This window comes from Tursiops truncatus, chromosome 4 (assembly GCF_011762595.2).
Source record: "Tursiops truncatus isolate mTurTru1 chromosome 4, mTurTru1.mat.Y, whole genome shotgun sequence".
NCBI lineage: Eukaryota > Metazoa > Chordata > Mammalia > Artiodactyla > Delphinidae > Tursiops > Tursiops truncatus.
Genome location: NC_047037.1, coordinates 73,277,213 through 73,299,999, shown reverse-complemented (window position 1 = coordinate 73,299,999; position 22,787 = coordinate 73,277,213). Strand labels below are relative to the sequence as shown.

Genomic DNA, 22,787 nt, shown 5'->3' with positions numbered 1-22,787 from the left:
ACTTTTATGAAATTCCTAAAAAGACATATATTACTGACACATAAACTAATTAAAGAGGAAACAGAAAAATCTGAACATAACAAACTGAGTTAGTATTTAAAATCTTCCCACAAAGACATGGCCTCACTGATGAATTCCATCAAATATTTAAGGGGGCAATACCAATCCTTCACAAACTCCTTCACAAAACAGAGGAAGAGGGTACATTTTGCAACTCAATCTATAAAGCTAGAGTTTCTTTGATATAAAGACATGACATGAAAACTATACTCCAATGCCTCTCATAAACATAGATACAATATCCTTACAAAATATTAGTAAACTGAATCTAGCAACAGATTAAAAAAAGGCATATATATACACCAAGACCAAGTAATATTTACCCCATGAAGGCAATGGTGGTTTAACATCTGAAAATCAATTAATGTAATACACCATATTAAGAGACTAAAGGACAAAAACCACATGGTTATCTCAATAAAGAAGAATTTGAAAAAATTCAACACTTACTCATGATAAAAAAATCTCAACAAACTAAGACTAGAAGAGAACTTCCTCAAACTGATAAAAGGTATCTACAAAAAAAAAAAAAAAACTAAAAACTAACATCATGCTTACTGGTTAAACACTGAATGCTTTCCTCCTAAAAATCAGGATGTCCATTTTCACCACTTCTATTCAAGATTGTACTAAAGGTTCTAGGTAGTAAAATAGAGCAGGCAAAATCAATCAATCAACCAACCAAGCAATCAATCGATCAAGTAATGGCATCCAGATTAGAAAAGACGAAATAAAACTGTCTTCACTCTCTAGCGACGTGATCGTGTATGTAGAAATTTCCCAATGAATCCACAAAAAAGCTACGAGAACAAATAAACAAGTTCAGCAAGGCCACCGCCACTGAGAACTGATAAACAAGCTCAGCAAGGGCACAAGATATTAGATCAATAAAGAAAAATCAATTATATTTCTATAGTGAAATGACAGCTTTATATCACATCTTCCGTATTACAAATTTGAGCTGAGGGCTTCCCTAGTGGCGCAGTGGTTAAGAATCCACCTGCCAATACAGGGGACACGGGTTCGAGCCCTGGTCCGGAAGATCCCACATGCCATAGAGCAACTAAGCCTGTGTGACACAACTATCAAGCTTGCGCTCTAGAGCCCGCGAGCCACAATTACTGAAGCCCGTGCACCTAGAGCCCATGCTCCACAAGAGAAGCCACCGCAATGAGAAGCCCGCGCACCACAAAGAAGAGTAGCCCCCACTCACCGCAACTAGAGAATGCCCATACACAGCAACAAAGACCCAATGCGGCCAAAAATAAATAAATAAAATAGATACATCATTAAAGAAATTAAAAATGTTAAAAAAATCTGAATTGATTCAAATTTTCTGTCCTATCCCTCAGTAGAGTTTTAAAATTTTTTTCAAGTAGATTTCTCCCAGGTATTTTATCTTTTTAGTTGTTACTGTGAATGTATACATCTTCTTCCTTTATTAGCCCTAATTCTACTATTTGTATTAAAAAATCATTTATGTATAACTGATTTTATAAGCAGTTCCTTTACTGAATTCTCAGTACAAAAAACAAGCAGGCAGATGAACTGAACTGATTTCAGGAACAGATCCCCCCCCATGCAAAAAGAAAAAACCATGGAAATTCAGTATACGATAAATGTGGCATTTCAAATATGTAGAAAAGAAATGCATCATTCAATAACGGGAATGAGGACAAAGGGTAAGCCATCTGGAAAAAAGTAAAGCTGATCTCTACATTTATTGCTTATACCGAATATATTCAATATAAATCAAGATTTTAAACAATTTAAACCATAAAAAGTAATAGAAAACCCATATAACTTTTCAAGTTCACTGAATATAAAACTACCAAGCTAAAACTACCAATCATAAGAAACATAACTAATTTTGTCACTTAGAAAAAAACAATGCCAAACCATGACAAGCCAACAATTCATGTCATTCAGAGATGTTATAATGTGGAGGGGAAAACGAGTCCTACAATCAGCGGGGTAGACCTTTTATTTTAAACCTTACACAGGAAACCCTACCCCCACCCCAGCCCTGAAGAAAAAGATCTCTAAATTCAATCATACAAAATTAAAACGTCAACAAGGCAAAAATAAAATCAAAAGATAAGCAAAAACTGAGTAAAAACCATCTGCCTAACGCATGACCAAACAGATCACTGAAAATATATATATGCCCAATAATAATGGGGAAAAAAATGCTCAAACTCACAATGAAATTTTGAAAAGCAATACTAAACAACAAAAAACTGACAAATACTACAAGCTAACAGTAGCTAGTATTATCAAAGAGATAAAGAGATTCCCATTTTCCCAGACTACTGATGTTGGGGCAATCTTTTTAGTTGGGCAATTCAACCACCAAATTACTAAATGTACACACTTTTTGACCCAACAATTTTTCCTTTAGGAATTTATACTACAAATATATTTTTAAATATGTGCAAAGATGTATCCAAGAATATTCACCATATTCCCATTTATTACTGCAAAAAAACTTAACCTAAATATCCATAAATAGGAAGCTAGTTAAAATAATTATGGTACATCCAAATATAGGAATACTACACAGAATGAAATAAGAGGAATGATATGCAAAGATACAGAAGCTAACAACAAAAAAGACATGCTGATAATAAACATGTACGGTGTGATCTCATTTTTATAAAAGTTATGTAAATATAGGTATACATATAAATTTCTGCATATATATGGAAAATGTCTGTAATGATACACACACACACACACAAATGTTAACAGTAAATGGGAATAAGAAAAGACTTTTTTAAATTTTTTACATTATAACATTCTCTGCTGCATAAGTGTATATTCCTCTTATAACAAACCTGGGTAAGAAGTGAGAAGTGTTAAACGAAATCTTAAAATATGGCCACTAAAACTGCTAATATTTTCACACCTTCGCTTTAAAAGAATTCTCAAAACAAATAAAATTTATGGGAATCTTTGAATTTTTATGATCATTAATAATGACATGAGAATATGTGCCATTGACAAACATGTAAATACCCTGAAAACTGTGAAATACTTAATTTTCTTTCACTTTGTTTGAAAGATAAAAGCAAGGTCTAATATATGTACCAACATAGCCCAACAAGACAGGAGAGGATCATGGTTCTTCCTAAAATAAGGGAACCTGAGCCTAAAAAAGAGAAATGCAAGTAATCTTGTTAAGTGAGAAAAGATAATGGCCTTCATACAGAACTAATAACATTAATTCTTTCCAATGTATAGATGTTCATATCTGTATATAGCGATATCATGCTATGTATATGTAATATTCACGCTATATATAAACAAGTATAAAAGAAAAAGGGAATGTCCAGTAAATGCAGAGTACTACCCAACAGCTATGATATGTGTGTTCATGTTCAAGTATATGGGCATCTATCACAGGTAAAAATTAGAGGGTGAATAAAACAGGGTTGGATTACCTCTACAAAATAGGTCAGGCAAATGCCCATCCCGCCAGATCACTTGGCCGAATTTCCAAGCTGTTGATTCCTCCCTCTATCCTATAAAAGTACAAAAATACAGGTTATGTCCCCCCAAAAATCAGGATTAGACATATTCTTAAAGTCAGGTAAAATAGGTATATCAAAATGTGCTAAATCTGACAAAATTCTTTCCATGGTAGATATTATTGGATTAAATAAAATTACTTCACTTAGAACACTTAGTTCAACTGTAATGACCCATCAGTGCTGAATGATATCATGAAGAAAAGAAATGACCCAGACACTAACTGGACTTTTCAAATGTAACTTCTAGCTGAGGATTAGGATTTCTTTAAAATCAGGGTAATAAACTAGAATTATCATAAACAACTTAAAACAGGAGGAAGGCACAAAATGTATTTCACTAAAATCATATGTTGATGTCCTCAATTACTCAAATAGTACTAGTTCCTGTTAAAATCCCAAAGTAACATTTCCCTGAGCTCAAAGTCTAATTATATTAAGAATATAGTTTTTGAAAATACAAAAATGTTTAAAATTTTCAAGGCAAAGATATTTAATAATGTTAAAATGGTCCATAAATATTTTTTAATGTCCATAATCAATCTTTTAACAGAGACTAATACAGAAAATTAACACTCCATGTTGGTATTGCATTGATATCAGACATATATAATTTTCTTCCTGCAACTGGGATATGTTTTCCTGGTATATGAAATGGAGGTAATGAGGACTGAAAGCTGAAATTTTATTAGAAACAAAGAATAGGCCAAATATAACTTTTATTCAGAAATAAAAAAGCATTTTATATAATAGCCTAAACACATTTTTAGGACTCAATAAATACCCTGCAAATAAATAAGCTATAAATATAACAGCAGGAAAATTAAAGAAACTCTAAATCTTCAGAAAATAACCAAGTATATTAATTCTAACCTGTGTTTACACAATTTTATCAAGGGATTACAAACATTACAGCATTTCTGATAATTCAGCATTTTCTAGTCCTTAGCCAATCAGTAGCTTTGTTGCTAAACTAGTTATGAACAAAAAATCTATTTAAAATAATTTATTTCTACTAAGCTCTTAATTGCCTGCCTCAAAGTTTTGTTTCCAAGCATTCAAAAGAGCATATATGCCATTCCTCTCAATTACTTAAAACTACTTTTAAATATATTTTTTCTACAGTGTTAGTACCAAAAAGATAATAAAAGCCGTAAAACTATATTATTGTGGTAGACACAAAAACAGGTAAAGTAAAATAAAACTGTATCTGCACTACACTGCTATCACCATTCTACATTATTTACTGTATTCAACTTTTAGAATTTCTAACACAGTTCACAGGAATAGAGTAAAGTTGAACAGAAAAGACATGGTAAAGTCTATATATGGGAAATAAAAATGTCTTTAGACTTAGCAACTTTGGTATTACATTATGAGTCTTTTAAAGTTGACTGGATTTATCTAGTCCACAATCAAAACATTATTACTTACATCATCACATAATAATGGTAACATATACAGCTGGACAAACGTTTTTGAAATGTTAATATTCTGTTGAAAACATTTTCACAAAAAGCCTACTCACCTTGCATCACTTTTTATTGAAAGCTCTAAATTAAGGCTGTCACACATCAAAGACTATAACTAGGTATGTTAAAAGAGAAGGAAACAAAAATAGTGAAGAAGGAAAAAGCAGCATGCCTCACTCCCACATACACACATCCCCCAAATGTGCAAAATAATATAACCTGAAAGTCCAAATCTATAAGCAGAAATTTTGGAATGTCTTTCCCATCACAACCTTTCCTCTACCATGGAAACCCACAATTCCCCCTAACTCACCTGCCACATAGTCTCTCTCTGTCTCTGGAAACCTAATTCATTTAGCATCATCTACCAATTTCACTTATCCTTCCAAGTCTCTGTCCCTCCTTCTCCTCTACCACCCCTCTCCACCAAAAATGGGGAAAAGAAAAGAATCTACCAGGCTGGAAACTAAGACCCTGTAAGTATAAAAAGAAAGGTATAAAGTTACTTGGGCAACCACCCAATGATCAGCTAAGATCTTCCTCTTTCCCTGCCCCACCTCCCCTACTTTAGGAGTAACTGAATATTCCTGCTTAGCAATTCCTCTAATTTAAGATTTTGCTGGCTAATTATTCCCTGATTATAATCACTTGTGCAGGGGCTTCCCTGGTGGCACAGTGGTTAAGAATCCGCCTGCCAATGCAGGGGACACAGGTTCGAGCCCTGGTCCGGGAAGATCCCACATGCCGCCGAGAAACTAAGCTCGTGCGCCACAACCACTGAGCCTGCGCTCTAGAGCCTGCGAGCCACAACTACTGAAGCCCATGCGCCTAGAGCCCGTGCTCTGCAACAAGACAAGCAACCACAATGAGAAGCCCACACACCGCAACGAAGAGTAGCCCCTGCTCACCGCAACTAGAGAAAGCCCACGCACAACAACGAAGACGCAACGCAGCCAAAAATAAATAAATAAAATAAATAAATTTATTTTAAAATAATAATAATAACCACTTGTGCAGGTATAATAATCAAATTAAGACAAAATACATATTAAGGAAAACAAATGAAATATTTTTCAGGGACCGTTAGCTACTACCTGTCCATTATTTAGTTCTGATAGACTGGCAGGATTTCTATGTATTTACCAGCAGGTGGTCTGATCAATTATTCAGGCCAACATTTTTGTCATTAACTGAATCAACATTTTTGATCAACTGATATGTATATGCAACACTACCTAAGATTCCTAAGACATGCATAAAATATCATGGTCTCTGCCCAAAGGAGTTCATAATCTAGCAAGAATGGAAAACACAAGAAATAATGTTAGTTTTGATAATATAATGTGTTAAGCGCTATAACTGAAGTTTAAGCAATTTATCATAGGAAAATCAAAGCAGGGATCAATTAATTCTCCCTCTGTTACCTTTCCAAAAGAAAAGGAAGAAGTGACCTTTTAATGTTGGCTCCACATTTAAGAATAAAATGAATAACACATGCTTTGGACTTTGCTCAGTAGTGTTCCTAGGTCTTTGCAGATATTAACTAACTTAATACAAAAAACAAACTTATGAGGTTGGTGCTAATATTATTCACATTTCACAGAAGAAAAAACTGAAGGGTTAAGTAACTCACCAAAGGTTATAAAATTAGTAAGTGGCAGAACCAAAGTCTTTATAATGGTTTAGCAGGCTCTCCACAATCTACTGTGCTATCACCTCCTCCTCCTCATCACTACCATGGCTTTAAGAATCTGAGAGGAGAAATGCTTCAAGTCCTTTAGCATCTTTTAACTAGATCATATCTGAAAGTAATTACATAAGTTCTACTTTTACATTAGTTTTACTTTTGTCATTTAATAATGCTTTCTGAACAATGTTTTTTTTTAAAAAAAAAAAAAAAGGTAAAGGAAAAAAGTTTGTTCCAGGCAAGAGATTTCTATGAATATGTTTAGAATTTCTACACAGTAACAAAGTAGACATATGTGTTCTTTTAATTTACACTACCTGCTGTGACAATTAAAGTTGTTAGAACTCACAGTGTATTTTTCATGACCAGATCTATCCTAAGGAGGAATGAAAGCTCCAAAAATTCAAACCACCCACCCCAGAAACTCCCCTAACCAGGTCTTTCTAGAACAATTTTCCATTTCTACCTTCACCAAAAATTAAGCCAAAATCTTAAAAATTTTACAACCAATGTAGTTAACCCACTCGGTTAAGAAAGAAAATCCTACAAAGGGGTAATCAAATAAATTCTTAAAAATGTTGGCCGTGGGCTTCCCTGGTGGCACAGTGGTTGGGAGTCTGCCTGCTGGTGCGGGGGACGTGGGTTCGATCCCTGGTCCGGGGGTATCCCACATGCCGCAGATCGACTGAGCCTGTGCACCACAGCTGCTGAGCCTGCGCTCTGGAGCCGCAAACCGCGGCTGCTAGGCCCACATGCCACAACTAATGAAGCCCGCACACCTACAGCCTGTGCTCTGTGGCAAGGGAGGACATCGCGATCGGGGGCCTGTGGGCCGCAGCGAAGAGTAGCCCCCGCTCGCCGTAACTAGAGAAAGCCCGCGTGCAGCAGCAAAGACCCAACGCAGCCAAAGATAAATAGATAAAATAAAGTTAAAAAATTTTTAAAAACCCTTCACCATTAAAAAAAAAAATATTGGCCAAAGTGAGTAAAATAAAGGCACCAACTGAAAATGTTCACCTGCCCTTGGCCTTTTCAAATCACCTAACCAGTAAACATGTGTCAAATAAGAAACCAACTCCCCACCCACGTTAGAAAACACAACAGTATAAGCATTTTTAGAAAATCCTTAGACTATAAACCACTAAAGAGACAAATCTAACCTTTAAATCCAAGCCACCTGTTGAGGAAAGACACCTTCCAAAAGCTAACCTCATCACAGAGGGGATGATAAACTATCAAGCATCTATGTAATCCTTCCCCAAATTCACCAACAGAAATTAGTTTTTAAGAATAGTAAATCACTAAACTCAAGGAAAAGCTGCTTTATTTTTACATGAATTTTTACTTGAATACATACCAATTTTGTAAATAATCATAAAATATTTTGCACTATGATGATCAAGATCACTCAGGTCAATTTTCAAATGATCTCCTCAAAAACATTACAAGCATGCTCTGATAAAAGTACTTCACAGTTTACAAAGTGCTTTCAAGTGTCACATTTCACGGGACACCCCCTACACACACAATTACCTAGGCAGGTATTAGTGTTTGCCTCCATTCTATAGATGATGAAACTGAGGTTCCAGAGGTTAAGTACCCATGGTTACACAACATCTGTCATGGCAAAGACTTCAACCAGATCCTCTGCCTCCAAATAAATGTCTACTTTAACATAGCACAACCGGAAAGGTCATTCCCAAGTTAAAATATTGATACATTTAATGTTACTCTTAACAATATTCTAAGAATCAAAAATAAATAAATAAACATCTTTGAAGTAAGGATAAGATCAATGAACATAAACTTTGAAATTAAAATGCTATCTACAGTAATAGTTACCATGTAAATAAACAAAAAATTAAATTCATCTGATTTTCATAACACAAAAATTATCCTACTGTAATAATAACTAAGGAAACCCTAGAAAAGAGTATAGGAATACCCATTTGAAAATTAAAGTTTAACTATTTAAATTTTATTTTTAAGTGTCAATTCTTCATGAATAAAAACATGTTAATATATTATTAAAAACCAAAAACAAGAGGGAACTGGAATTATTACTTCTAATATGAAATATAATTACTCTCATTTAAAAACATGTAAATGGTCCATAAAAATCTCATTTTCTGACAATTTTACCTTATTCAATACTAGAGTCAGTCATTCTTATCTTCTCTAAAACACATGCCCAGAAGCACATAAGGCACTAGACACAATGTAGAGGTGTGTCCACACATAAAAGAAATGATTTTTAATCTGATTAGAAATCTAAGATTTGCCCTCAGAGTCAATCTGAGAGTACCTCAAGAAGTGGCTGCAAAGAAGCCCAGTGATTTCTCTGTAACTGCAGTAACTATATTAGTTTGAACAATTCATGTAATATGTGAGATTTTTAAAAAATAGTAGTAGTTGGGACTTCCCTGGCAGTCCAGTGGTTAAGACTCTGTGCTTCCACTGCAGGGGGGCACAGTTCGATCCCTGGTCAGGGAACTAAGATCCTGCATGCCGCATGGGGCAGCCAAATAAACAGTAGTAGTTGATTTAACAAGTTAACTCATCATTTAGAAGCACTAGCTTCTACTAATGTAGAATAGACATTTTCTTATTTGGGCCCAATTTACTCTCAATTAGAAAACTAGGGAATGTAAAAAGCAGGACATTTTATCTTTCCGTTTCAACCTATGAATTAGAAACATATTAAACTGGCTGCATAATACAAGGTTTTCTATATTTGTTTTGAAAAATATTTACTAATATTAAAATACTATTATATATTACTGGAATTATTAAATACCTTAAATACAAATTATCCATAAAATAAACACATCTTTGAAGAAAATACCAGAATTCACAATTTCATTTTAATTAACTATACTACAAAATTCTGTTTACGTGACAGATGCCTAGTAAATTGCATGCATCTATTCCCTGGCACCCTCTTGAACTGGTTATGACTGACCTTCCAAAACCTTCCTAGGGGTCCAATACTGTGGGTTATAATTGAAGCAAACATTGTGCTTAAAAGTTCACAAAGCACATGGCCATAAACCATTATTTTCAAAGCTGAAACAACCCGCTGGGTAGAGATGACGCAGGTTCACAAAAAGTAAGGAATCTGAACTTCCAGCCTAGGTAAGATGGCATAGCTCTCTTTTTCCCTGCCCCTCTTCACTAAACACCATGTTAAACCAGGGGAATAACACCAGAGACAACTGAAAGAAAACTATGAAAACTGATAAGCAGGCAGCTAACCAGTTTGGGACTCCAAGACTACAGAAACAGAAAAGCAGCAGAGTGTTTTAGGTCCCCAGACCCAACAGAAGAAGGCAACCCAGACTGGCATTTCCTAAGGTAGGCCAGACAGTCACACTCCTCCTCCAAACTAAACAGGAGTCCCTCTACAACATCAAGCAAGGGAGATCAACTGGAAGCCCAGTCAACAACAAAAACCAGAAAGGGGAAGCAACTCCTGCATCGCCACATGACCTGAGACTCCTGTTTCCCACCTAGAAATACTGAGGCAAGTGGGCAGAACTCAGGGACCCAGCCAGTGCAAACATCTCAGTTTGTGCCAAGACTCTCCCTCTCACCCAGAGACATGGGGACAGGGAAGAATTGGGGGTTTGAGGTGGGTACCAGGAGGAGGATCCTACCACAATCCTCTCCCATTTAGAGACACCCAAAAGCCTGATAGGAGGCCATGTCTTCTATTCTCTCAGGCAGCATCAGTAAGGACCAGTGGGAGCCCCAAGAGGATCAGATAAACCAAGCCAACCACAAAGGCTCTGAAAATTAAACTGCCATTAGAACCAAAGTCATAAAAGTGGGCCAAGACCTGTACACTAAACCTAAACAGGGTGACCACATGCTAAAATAAAAAATGTAAATAGGGACCAGAGCCTCCTAACGTAATATATAACACAGAAAATGACACAAGAAAATCCCAACATGAGTGATAATCAACCAAGGCCAATACAGAGATGAGTCAGATGTTGGAATTATTTGAAAAGGATTTTTTTTTTTTGCGGCATGCAGGCCTCTCACTGTTGTGGCCTCTCCCGCTGTGGAGCACAGGCTCCGGATGCGCAGGCTCAGCGGCCATGGCTCACGGGCCCAGCTGCTCTGCGGCATGTGGGATCTTCCCAGACCGGGGCACGAACCCGTGTCCCCTTCATTGGCAGGCGGATTCTCAACCACTGCACCACCAGGGAAGCCCTGAAAAGGATTTTAAAGCACCATAATAAAATGTCTCAACAATTAATTATAAGTTCCCCTGAAACACGTGAAAAAAATGGAAAATCTCAGCAAAGAAACAGAAGTTATAAAAAAGAAGCAAAAGAAAATTACAGAACTAAAAAATACTATAACATGAAACTTTAAAACTTGCTGGATAGGCCCAATACAACCATGGAGATAACAGGGAAGAGAATCACCGAATTTGAGACAGAAAAATAGAATTAATCTAATGTGAAAAACAGAGAGAAAAAAGACTGAAAAAACTAACAGAGTCTTAGGAACCTGTGGGCCAATAACAGAAGATCCAACATCCTTATCACTGGAGTCCCAGAAACAGAGGAGAAACAGAGAGGGGCTGAAACAGTATTTAAAGAAAAGATGGCAAAAACCTTCACATGTGTGACAAATACAAACTTACAGATCCAAAAAACTGAGCAAACCCAAAACAGGATAAACCCAAAGAAATTTACACCAGGACACATCATAATTAAATGTTCAAAAATTAAAAACGAAGAAAAAACTTTGAAGGCAGCCAGACAAAAATTACCTATAACGGAACAACAACTGAAATGACACCAGATTTCTCATCTCAACCAAAGAGGCCAAAAAAAGTGGCAGAATATTTTCTGAATGCTAGGGAAAAAAAAAAAAAAAGAACTGCCAACCAAGAATTCTATACCCAGTGAAACTATTCTTCAGGAATGTCTTAGTCTATTCAGGCTGCCATAACAAAACACCACAAAATGGATGGCTTACAAACAATAGAAATTTACTTCTCACAGTTCTGGGGGCTGGAAGTCCAAGATTAGGGTGCCAACATGGTCAGGTGAAGGCCCTCTTCCAGACTGCAGACTTTTGTCTGTATTCTTACATGGCAGAAAAGGGGCAAAAGAGCTCCCTCTTTTGTAACAACACTAATCCCATTCATGAGGGCTCTCCCCCATGACCTAACAGCCTCCCAAAGGACGCAACTCCCAATACCACCATATTGGGCATTAGGATTTCAACATTTACATTTTAGGAGAATTCATTCAGACCACAGCAAGGAACAAAGGAGAAATTTTTTAAAGCGTTCTCAAAAGAAGAAAAACTAAAAGACTATGTCACTAGCAACCCTACCCATAGAGACTGGCTGAAGAAAATTTTCCAAACAAGAAAAAGAATAGAGCGGCTTCCCTAGTGGTGCAGTGGTTGAGAGTCTGCATGCCAATGCAGGGGACACAGGTTCAAGCCCTGGTCCGGGAAGATCCCACATGCCATGGAGCAACTAAGCCCGTGCACCGCAACTACTGAGCCCATGCGCCTAGAGCCCATGCTCCACAGCAAGAGGAGCTGCCACAATGAGAAGCCCACACACTGCAAGAAAGAGTAGCCCCGCTCGCCGCAACTAGGGAAAGCCCGCGCGCAGCAATGAAGCTCAACGCAGCCAAAAATAAATAATTTTAAACATAAACAAATGTGTAAAAAAAGAAAAAGAATAGAAATACAAGTATACACAACAAGGTATCTTTTCCATCATTAGTTTTCTAGATCATACTTACTGACAGAAACAAAAATTATACTACTACTGATACTTAAAACAATTATATTTAAAAGTCAAGAAGGTAAAAAGGTAAAAGAGAAGTAAAGTTTCCACACTTCAGTTGAGTAGTAAAATACTGATACCAGGAGACTGTTATAAGTCATATATACATTAGGTAATAACTACAACAACCACTACGAAAACTATACAAGACAGACTCAAAAACATTATAAATAAACCTTTTACAAATTATGAAAGATAGAATCCTAAAATATGTTCTAGTAATCTGCAGGAAGGCAAGAAAAGAGAAACAAAAAAATGAAAACCAGAGAAAATAAAACAAAAAACAAATAATAAAATGGCGATTTAAGTGCTAATATTTATCGATAATTACCTTAAATGCAGATGGTCTAAACAGACGAAACAAGAAAGACTGGCAGAGTAGATTTTTGAAATGCCCCACTATATGCTGCTAACAAGAAATTCAGTAACGTACATCGAAAGTAAAAGAATGGAAAAGCTATGACAACTCTTTTTTTTTCAGCAGAGAAACTGTATTAACACAACCAACCAACAAGGTCAGCTTGATATATATAGAATACACCACCCAACGAAAGCAGAATACATATTTCTTTTCAAGCACCCATGGAACATTCATGAAGACAGATTATATCCTGGGCCATAAAACAAGCCTCAACAAATCTGAAACAACTGAAATAATACAAGAGGTACATTATCTGACAATAATGGACTCAAACTAGAAATCAGTAACAAAGACAACAGGAAAACTTGTGAACACAAAACAGTAAAGAACACTTTTTAAAAGTCCATGGGTCAAAGAGGAAATCTCAAAGAAAAAATTTAAATATATACATAAAAATGAATGAAAATAAAAACACAGCATGTCAAAATATGTGGGATGCAGCTAAACCAGTAGTTAGAAGGAAATTTATAGCACTAAATGCTTACATTAGAAAAGAGGAGGGGCTTCCCTGGTGGTCCAGTGGTAAAGAATCTGCCTTCCAGTGCAGGGGACGTGGGTTCGATCACTGGTTGGGGAACTAAAGATCCCATACCACAGGGCAACTAAAACCTGCTCACCACAACTACTGAGCCAAACTACAGAGGCCACGCGCCCTGGAGCCTGCACGCCACAACTACAGGGTCCACGTGCCCTGGAGCCCACACACCACAACTAGAGAGAGAAAACCCACACACCACAACTTGAGAGAACCTGTGCCGCAACGAAAGATCCCACGCACCTCAACAAAGACCCCGTTTGCCACAACTAAGACCCGATGCAGCCAAAAAAAAAAAAAAAAAGAAAATAAACAAAAATCTTAAAAAAAAGAAAAGAGGAAAGATCTCAAATCAATAACCTAATTACTTACCACAAGAAACTTTGAAAAAAAAAGCAAACTATAAACCCAAAGCAAGCAGAACAGAAACAATGAAGAGCAGAAATCAATGAAATTAAAAATAGGAAAACAGAGAAAATCAATGAAGCAAAAATTTTAAAAGCCTCAAACATGACAAATAAAAATAAAAAGAGAGAAGACACAAATCACCAATATCAAGATTTTAATAGGGATATCACTAAGATTGTACAGCACTTAAAAAGATAATAAGGGAATACTACAAAAAAATTTATACTTTTAAATTGGACATTTAGAAGAAATGGACCAATTTATCAAAATCACATTACTAAAACTAAACCAAAATGAAACCAATAATCTAAATAGTTCTATAACCATGAACTGGTTATAGAATAAATGAACTGGTCTATGAAATGAATTCTTAGTTGACAAAGGGGCAAAAATAATTCAATGGAGGAAAGATAGCCTTTTCAACAAACAGTGCTGGAACAATTGGACATCCATATGCCAAAAAAAGAGTCTAGACCTAAACCTCACAACCACATACAAAATTATCTCAAAATGGATGATGAATGTAAACATATAACTATAGAGTTTTTAGAATAAAAAAGAAGAGATCCTTCAAGACCTAAAGAAAAGGGTTCTTGGGCTTGGCACCAAACACATGTTCCATAAAAGAAAATAAACCAAACTTTATCAAAATAAAAAACATATGCCCTATGAAAAGATGCTCATTATCACTAATGATTAGAGAAAAGCAAATCAAAACTACAATGAGGTACCACCTCACGCTAGTCAGAATGGCCATCATTAAAAACTCTACAAATAATAAATGCTGGAGAGGGTGTGGAGAAAAGGGAACCCTCTTACACTGTTAGTGGGAAAGTAAATTGGTGCAGCCATTATAGAAAACAGTATGAAGTTTGCTCAAAAAATTAAAGATAGTTGCCATATGATCCAGCAATCCCACTCCAGGGCATATAACCAGACAGAACTATAATTTGGGGCTTCCCTGGTGGTGCAGTGGTTAAGAATCCGCCTGCCAATGCAGGGGACATGGGTTCGAGCCCTGGTCCAGGAAGATCCCACATGCTGCAGAGCAACTAAGCCTGTGTGTCACAACTACTGAGCCTGCGCTCCAGAGCCCACGAGCCACAACTCCTGAAGCCTGGACGCCTAGAGCCCATGCTCTGCAACAAAAGAAGCCACCGCAATGAGAAGCCCGCACACCACAACGAAGAGTAGCCCCTGCTCACTGCAACTAGAGAAAGCCCGCACACAGCAACAAAGACCCAATGCAGCCAAAAATAAATAATTAAAATAAATTAAAAAACTATAATTTGAAAAGATTACATGCACCCCATGTTCATAGCAGCACTATTTACAAGAGCCAAGACATGGAAGCAACCTAAATGTCCATCGATAGATGAATGGATAAAGAAGATGTGATATATATACACAATGGACTACTACTCAGCCATAAAAAGAATGAAATAATGCCATTTACAGCAACATGGATGGACCTAGAGATTATCATACTAAGTGAAGTAAGTCAAAAAGAGAAAGACAAATATCATATGATATCACTTATATGTGGAATCTAAAATATTGAATACAACACAAATGAACATATCTACTAAACAGAAACAGCCCCACAGACATAAAAAACAGACTTGTGGTTGCCAAGGGGGAGTGAAAGTGGGGAAGGGATGGACTGGGAGTTTGGAATTAGCAGATGCAAACCAGTATATATAGGATGGATAAACAACAAGGTCCTACTATCTAGCACAGGGAACTATATTCAATAACCTGTGATAAACCATAATGGAAAAGAATATGAAAAAGTATATATATATATGTATAATTGGGTCACTCTGCTATACAGCAGAAATTAACACAACACTTAAATCAACTATACTTCAATAAAATATTTTTTTTAAATGTGCCCTGTGAAAGACCTTCTTAAGAAGATGTAGCTTATCATAGCTATAGGCTGAGAGAAAATGTCTGCAAACCATATATCTGACAAAGGTCTTGTATTTAAAATATATGAAGAACTCTCAAATCTCAAAAGTTAAAAAAAAACATTCTGATTAAAAAATGAGCAAAAGACATGTACAGACAACAAATAAGTACACACAAAGACGTTTAATATCATTAGAGAATGCAAATTAAAACTACAGTAAGATATCACTATACAGCTATCAAAACGGCTAAAATAAATAGCAATAATAACAAATGCTGGCAAGGATGCAGAAAATCTCTTACATTGCTGATGGGAATGTAATATGATACACCACACTGAAAATCAGTTTAGAAATTTCTTATAAAACTAAACATGGGGGCTTCCCTGGTGGCGCAGTGGTTGGGCGTCCGCCTGCCAATGCAGGGGACACGGGTTCAAGCCCTGGTCTGGGAAGATCCCACATGTTGCAGAGCAACTAAGCCCGTGAGCCACAACTACTGAGCCTGCGCTCCAGAGCCCATGAGCCACAACTCCTGAAGCCCATGCACCTGGAGCCCGTGCTCCGCAACAAGAGAAGCCACCACAACGAAAGGCCCGCGCACCACAACGAAGAGCAGCCCCCACTCGCCGCAACTAGAGAAAGCCTGCATGCAGCAACAAGAACCCAACGCAGCCAAAAATAAATAAATAAAATAAAACAAAAAAACATGGCCTCCCATTCAACCCAGGAAGCTCACTCTTGGGCATTTATCTCAGAGAACTATACATAAAATCCTGTACATGAATGTTCATAACCACTTTATTATTAATAGCAAAATACTGAATATACCAAAAGTCCTTCAACAGCTGAATGATTAAACAAAGTATGTATTAATATACCATTATAAACCATTCTTGAAAAGACAAAACTATAGAAATGGAAAATATGTCACCAGGGGACAGGGAGGGATTTTGGGGTAGGGTGCAAATATAAAGGGTAGCAAGAGGGACTTGCTTTGTGGTGATGGAATAGTTCTGTATCTTCGCTGTTGTGGTAGTTACATGAATTTATACATAGGAGAAAATCACACAGAACTATAAACACACAAATGAATTAGGATTAAAAAATGGTGAGAACTGATTAAGTTTGGCAATTCAGATAACAGTAGTATACTAATGTCAATTTCCTAATTTTGATGTCTTATTAGAGCTTTAGAAGATGCCACTATTGGGGGGAAGCTGGGTAAAGTATACACAGGACTCTACTATTTTTGCAACTTCCTTTGTGTCTATAATTATTTCAAAATAAAGTTGTTGCTGTTTTTTTAATTATGTGAGATGGGAAATAGAGGGCAGAGATACAGATGAAACAAGACTGTCCGTTAACTGCTAACTGTTGAGGCTACGTCACTGGTATATAGAGGTTCATAATACTATTGTATTTTTCACCTTTTTAAATTTTTCATATTAAAAGGTTAACAGAAATATAACATGCTGTATATCAAAATATTAACAGCAGCTTCTTCCAGTTAGTGATTTTACTCTTTTTGCTAATACGCATTTTAAATTTTTTCTATAAAATAAATTTCTTATATAAAACAATTTTTGGAGAAATCTTTGCTCATATAGTCTTTTGTCCTACTTGTTTTTCTCATTTTTAAAAAGTAGCACCACAGAAAAAAATTTTAAACTTAAAAAGAACTCCACTGATAGTTCTTTCTAACAATACAGCACTTAATTTGAAATACCCAATTTAAATCTAAATACCCAATTTATATTTCACCCAATTACATGTCACCTGAAAGTTCCAATATCTTTTTCTAAAATTAACCAAAAGGATCTTGATGGAATAGATTTACAATCAGCACAATAACGGACCATTATAGTGATCTTCACAAAACAGAACAGATGTCTTAAGTTCAAGACACCCTAAGACATTTTAACAATTCCAGTTGGGTTTGCATTTGCATGTTGCCTACGGTATCATAATTAACTTCCAATTGTTTTGTTTTTAAATTGTATGTGATCTTTTTTAACTTTTTAAACTTTTTTTTACAAAAGCAGATGCTGAAAAGGTCATAATGGTTACAAAACCATGCTAAAGAATTCAACAATGTGCGAATCTGAAAAAAGCAACAATAATTTAGTGGATACTGAGATTCCCATGATGCAATTTTTAAAATTTTAGCTTGATTATTTAAATTTATCAAGCAAAAATGATAAAATACCATTTCCCTCAGTAATAATTAAAATTAATTTTAATTAAGTAAATTAAAATTGAATTATAATAGAAATAACAAAACCGGAACTCCACGTTATCTGTAGGACCTCGGGGTAAGTCACAATCTCTCTAAAACTCTGGTTTCCTTATCTACATACTGAAAGAGTTATACTTGTATTTTGTTGTTGTTGTTGTTTTTGGTTTTGGCCACGCCACACCGCTTGCCGGATACTAGTTCCCCAACCAGGGATCGAACCCGCTCCCCCGGCAGTGAAAGCATGGAGTCCTAACCACTGGACCGCCAGGAAAGAGTTATACTTGTTAATCTTCCAGCTCCAAAATCCTATGTACTGATGCTCTAAAATATACTTCCTAACCTTTTACCCATGATCATTCTAATGACAACTCTGAGAAAAGATTTATAACCGATGTGATATAGAGATGCCAATTACATTACAAATAACTTTCATAGGCAGAATATTATTCTCCACAATTAAATCGGGGCTTCTCAACATCAACACTACTAACTCTTTGCACTGGATGATTCTTTGTTGTGGGGGTTACCATGCACATTGTAGGATGTTTAGCATCTACACACTAGATACCAATAGAATCCCCCCAGCGTGACAACCAAATACGTCTCCAGACATTGCCAAAACCACCTCTCGTGGAGAATCACTGTATTAGATTAAAAATTTCCAGAGTTCTTTGGAGACGGGAAGGAGGAAGAAGAGAAAATGTTTTTGTGACATAGGAGGAAAGGCATAAGAAAGGCTAGGAATGAACAAATTGTAGCTAATGTCGTGATAATAATGAAAATAGCAGTATATAAAGCAGAGGAGAAAATTCACAGGTATTCCATCTGTACCTCTGTAAACATCTTCAATAAAGAGGGCCAAAGGTTTTTTAATCTGAAATTAACATAATTCCTCCTCTCCCTAGCTTTTGTGAGGAGGCTAAACATTCTCAAGTTACCAACTAACTTGTATTTCAGTGTATTCTTCAAACACTGAAAATACCCACACGAAAAACACATCCCCCCACAGTTAAATACAATAAGCATCTATCTGTTTTAATCAAATGTAAATGTGCTACAAAATGCCATGAAAAGTAACACTGAGGAATATCCTCAAGTCCTTTATGTATTTAAATAAAGGCCAAAGACATTCAGTGTGGAGAAACTACATACATCTAAATGCTACAACAGAGATTAAACGTTCACACATTCACTTTCTGACTCTTCTAATACTCACTATAAAATCAACTCAGCCATATTTTCCACCAAACAGACAAATACCCAGTTTCCTTAGTCTATTCTTGGATAGGTCACCAGACTGGGAATAAGAGACCCAGAGTCTATTCCCAGCTGCAAACAGACTGGTAATCTCAAGCAAATTATTCACTCAGGTTAAGGTTCTACACCCATTTCACGCTGACAATACTGAAAATCTGCCCAGAAACAAGCACCGAGAAACCCAGGACTTCCTTCTGCACCCAAAGGACAACTGCAAACATATTTTTAGATTTCTTAAATCTAAAAATCTGAATAGGATTTTATTTATAGCAACATTTAACATACTTGAAATTTCAAAACTGTGTGGTGCCTTTACCAACTGCCCTTCATAAAATTAATAAGAAACGCTGTTTTTAATCACGCCATGCCCAATTGTGTAAAACTCTATATGCAAACTACACAAATCATAATTATGTATAACAAAAAAAGCTGTTTTTAATTCAAGCTCTTGGGAAGGGCTTTAACTTTTGCATTTCCTAACTATCTAGTTTTTAGTCTACTACACAAGTAGCTCTTTCCTGGCACTGTAATCAGTGCTTCAAAAAGTCTGGAGAGCCAAAGTTTGCCCTTACAGACTAATTCTGGAAAGGCCTTAGGACTGTTCTTACCACTAAACATGCAGGTTTTAGTAGCGCCAATATACGGATACAAGCGTACATTTTCTTCTCTTGATACCAAGTAAAAAAACTGTCTAGTACACCCAAGTTACCCGTCTGACCTTTTCGCACACCATAAAACTGTAAACAATACAGTCCAATATAAGATTTGAAAAAAACAGGGTTAGGTCGGAAAGGAGGGTGTCAATTAACGTCCGTCGGCTCCTGCTGTCAGGCAGACACTTGTTAGCCGCCGAGAAGCCACTCACAAAGTTTGCCATCTCGCTGGGGGAAGCGGCCCCGACCGCGCCGCGGGCCCCGACCGGAAAGACGGGTGTCTGGAAGGCCCCACCGCCCGCCGTGGCCCGGGCGCGCCAGCCACCCCGGCAGGAAAAACCCCAGCTTCTCGGCGCTCCTCCGCCGCCTCCCTGCACACAGGCGCACTCACGCACGCACGCGCGCGCACACACACACGTACACACAACAAAAGGAAGCCGTGCGAGCCGCGTGCGGAGGTTTGCTCGGGCGCTCATGGAAGCCCCTCCTCCCGGCCCCCATCGCGCCGCGCGGGGCCTGCTCACTTGCTGGAGCGCCCCCCGAGGGCCCGTGGGTGCACGGATTCCCGAGGCCCGCGGCCCACCGGACCGACCCCGCCCGGCTTGGCTCTGCTCGGCCGCGCTCGCAGGCAGCTGCGGCTGCTCTGGGCCCACCACCCACTCAGCTCCGCCCGCCGCCGAGCCGAGCACCGGCAAAATCCCGCCCGGGAGGGCCTGGGCTCCCAACCGGAGGGCTCCCTACTTGCCGGGTTTCTCAGGAAATAAAACTATTACACTTAATTATCCTTGGTAAAATTCCTCCCTACGTACCGTGGGACATGTAAGGCCCTTTCCTTACCGAACCACTATCAAAAGTAGTATCCAACAGAACACTCCTTACAATAAGAAATCTCTTTCAGTAACCTCTTCTTTAATCCTTCCTCTTCCTCTTACTTTTCTACACCTTAGTTTACTCATTTTAGTTTTCTCTTGCCTTCCTGTTTTCAACCTATGAGCCACATTTTCCCAAAAGAATAATCTTCCCTAAACCGTCTTACCAATTTTACCCCTTTGAAATTTACTTTTCTAATAGTAACAAGCTTTCTCGTAAATCCCTTCCATTACACCTCCCACTTTATACAAAACCTCTCCACAAGTAACTTCTATCATTTTACCAGCATCTACCAAATCAATTCATAAATAACTTTCTCAAATACTGCATTTTTTGTTTGTTCCTACATTCCCTCAAAGCTAACACTCTCCAACTTAACACACAAATTTGCTCCAAATTGCCCTCAAATTTTGTGAACCTATTCCAGAGGCACCAAAGTCACTGAAAAATCTATTTCCTAAACATACCCCAATAACTTAATGATCTTTCCAAATATTCTCTACCAATTCATTTGAATCACTCGTAACAAGACTACCATACATTTCCCCAAAGACTCTAATTACAGAACCTAATCAGATTAACACATTATCTCTACCATTATATGTATCTACACATGCAGGTGTTAATGTATGTGTTGACAAGTATATAGGGGACCCTGCAAAACATCAAGTGTGTATTTCATTCTAATCCCTTATATATTGGCTCCTCTCAAATTTACAAGGTAAACTCCTTCACACCAACCAAGATTTTCAGGCATCCATCCCCCGTCTTGTGAAGTCATTTATCTATGTTAAATTAATGTATCATTTTAAAACATACTGTCTCCACTTCCACAATAATCATTCCTCACACCTTCCTTAAGATATCCATCATTAGTCTAACCCACACAATCCACTCAAATATTCAGAATATCTCCCACTCACCAAGGCCTAGCTATGTCTAAGGCAGGTCCCAGAAACAATTCTAGACTATTGGCAGATTACAGCAAAGTTGTGAACTGAATAAAGCGACATCCCTGGGCTGTCTCAGGCCTTCAAAGCTCTGGGTGGTCTCCATAGGTCCTTCATTATTAAATTTGGTGATTGACTAAATGTAGAAATAAAAGAAGAGAAAAAAAAAAGATGAATGACCCAGGGCTAGATTTTGGAACTAATTCTGAAGCAAAGCTGCAATAGGATGGAAAACCAATACTATATATTTTGTGCTTTGTCGTATGTTTCTCACTGCCACTAAATAAGCTCTCTCTCAGAAACGTGAAAGAACATCAAAAACCCTGATCTGAACAGGGAGGGTCATAAAGTATTATTTGCTCAGAGGTCAAAAGAGTTCATTTATCATGTGAAGAATATAATGCAAATACTAAGGATTTGAAGCATACAGTATTTTTCCCTTAATGGTTTAAAATGCCAGTTGCTGGGACCACAGCGAGGCACTAATGGAGAATCTCTAAAAGCAGTTAGGTAAGTACTTGAGAGTCAAGTCTTTGATAGTACAAGGGAAAAGTTGCCAGAAGACAAAGTCTGACAAAAATCAATGCTACTATGTAACTGGACAAGCAAAAGTTTGATAGCAGAGACACAAGCCAATGGATAAGAGGCCTGGTTTAGGTCTTAAACACCATCAATGGAAGATGATGAAGGTTTCAAGCCCTGACGTGATAATGCTGAAGATTTAAAACAAAACAGGGACTTTCCTCGTGACACAGTGGTTAAGAATCCGCCTGCCAACGCAGGGGACACAGGTTCGAGCCCTGGTCTGGTAAGATCCCACATGCCATGGAGCAACTAAGCCTGTGCGCCACAACTACTGAGCCTGCACTCTAGAGCCTGTGCTCTGCAACAAGAGAAGCCACTGCAGTGAGACGCCTGCGTACCACAACGAAGAGTAGCCCCTGCTCGGCACAACTAGAGAAAGCCCG

The 22,787-nt window shown here is 37.4% G+C and overlaps 1 protein-coding gene across 7 annotated transcripts in view; it reads right to left on the bottom strand.

The window, feature by feature from the left end:
• Positions 1–22,787, bottom strand: part of ZNF148 (zinc finger protein 148) — a 129,921-nt gene that overhangs the window by 94,626 nt on the left and 12,508 nt on the right. For 3 of the 7 annotated variants that reach the window (XR_012331491.1, XM_019922642.3, XM_019922645.3), the window contains exon 2: positions 3,504–3,584. The exons of 1 other annotated variant lie outside the window; for it this stretch is intronic. The gene's annotated coding sequence lies outside the window, so the exon portion shown is untranslated. Of the gene's footprint in view, positions 1–3,503; positions 3,585–5,118; positions 5,142–20,211; positions 20,358–22,787 lie in introns of those variants that run through there. 3 more of the 7 variants (XM_019922643.3, XM_019922644.3, XM_019922647.3) reach the window with 3 other exon arrangements.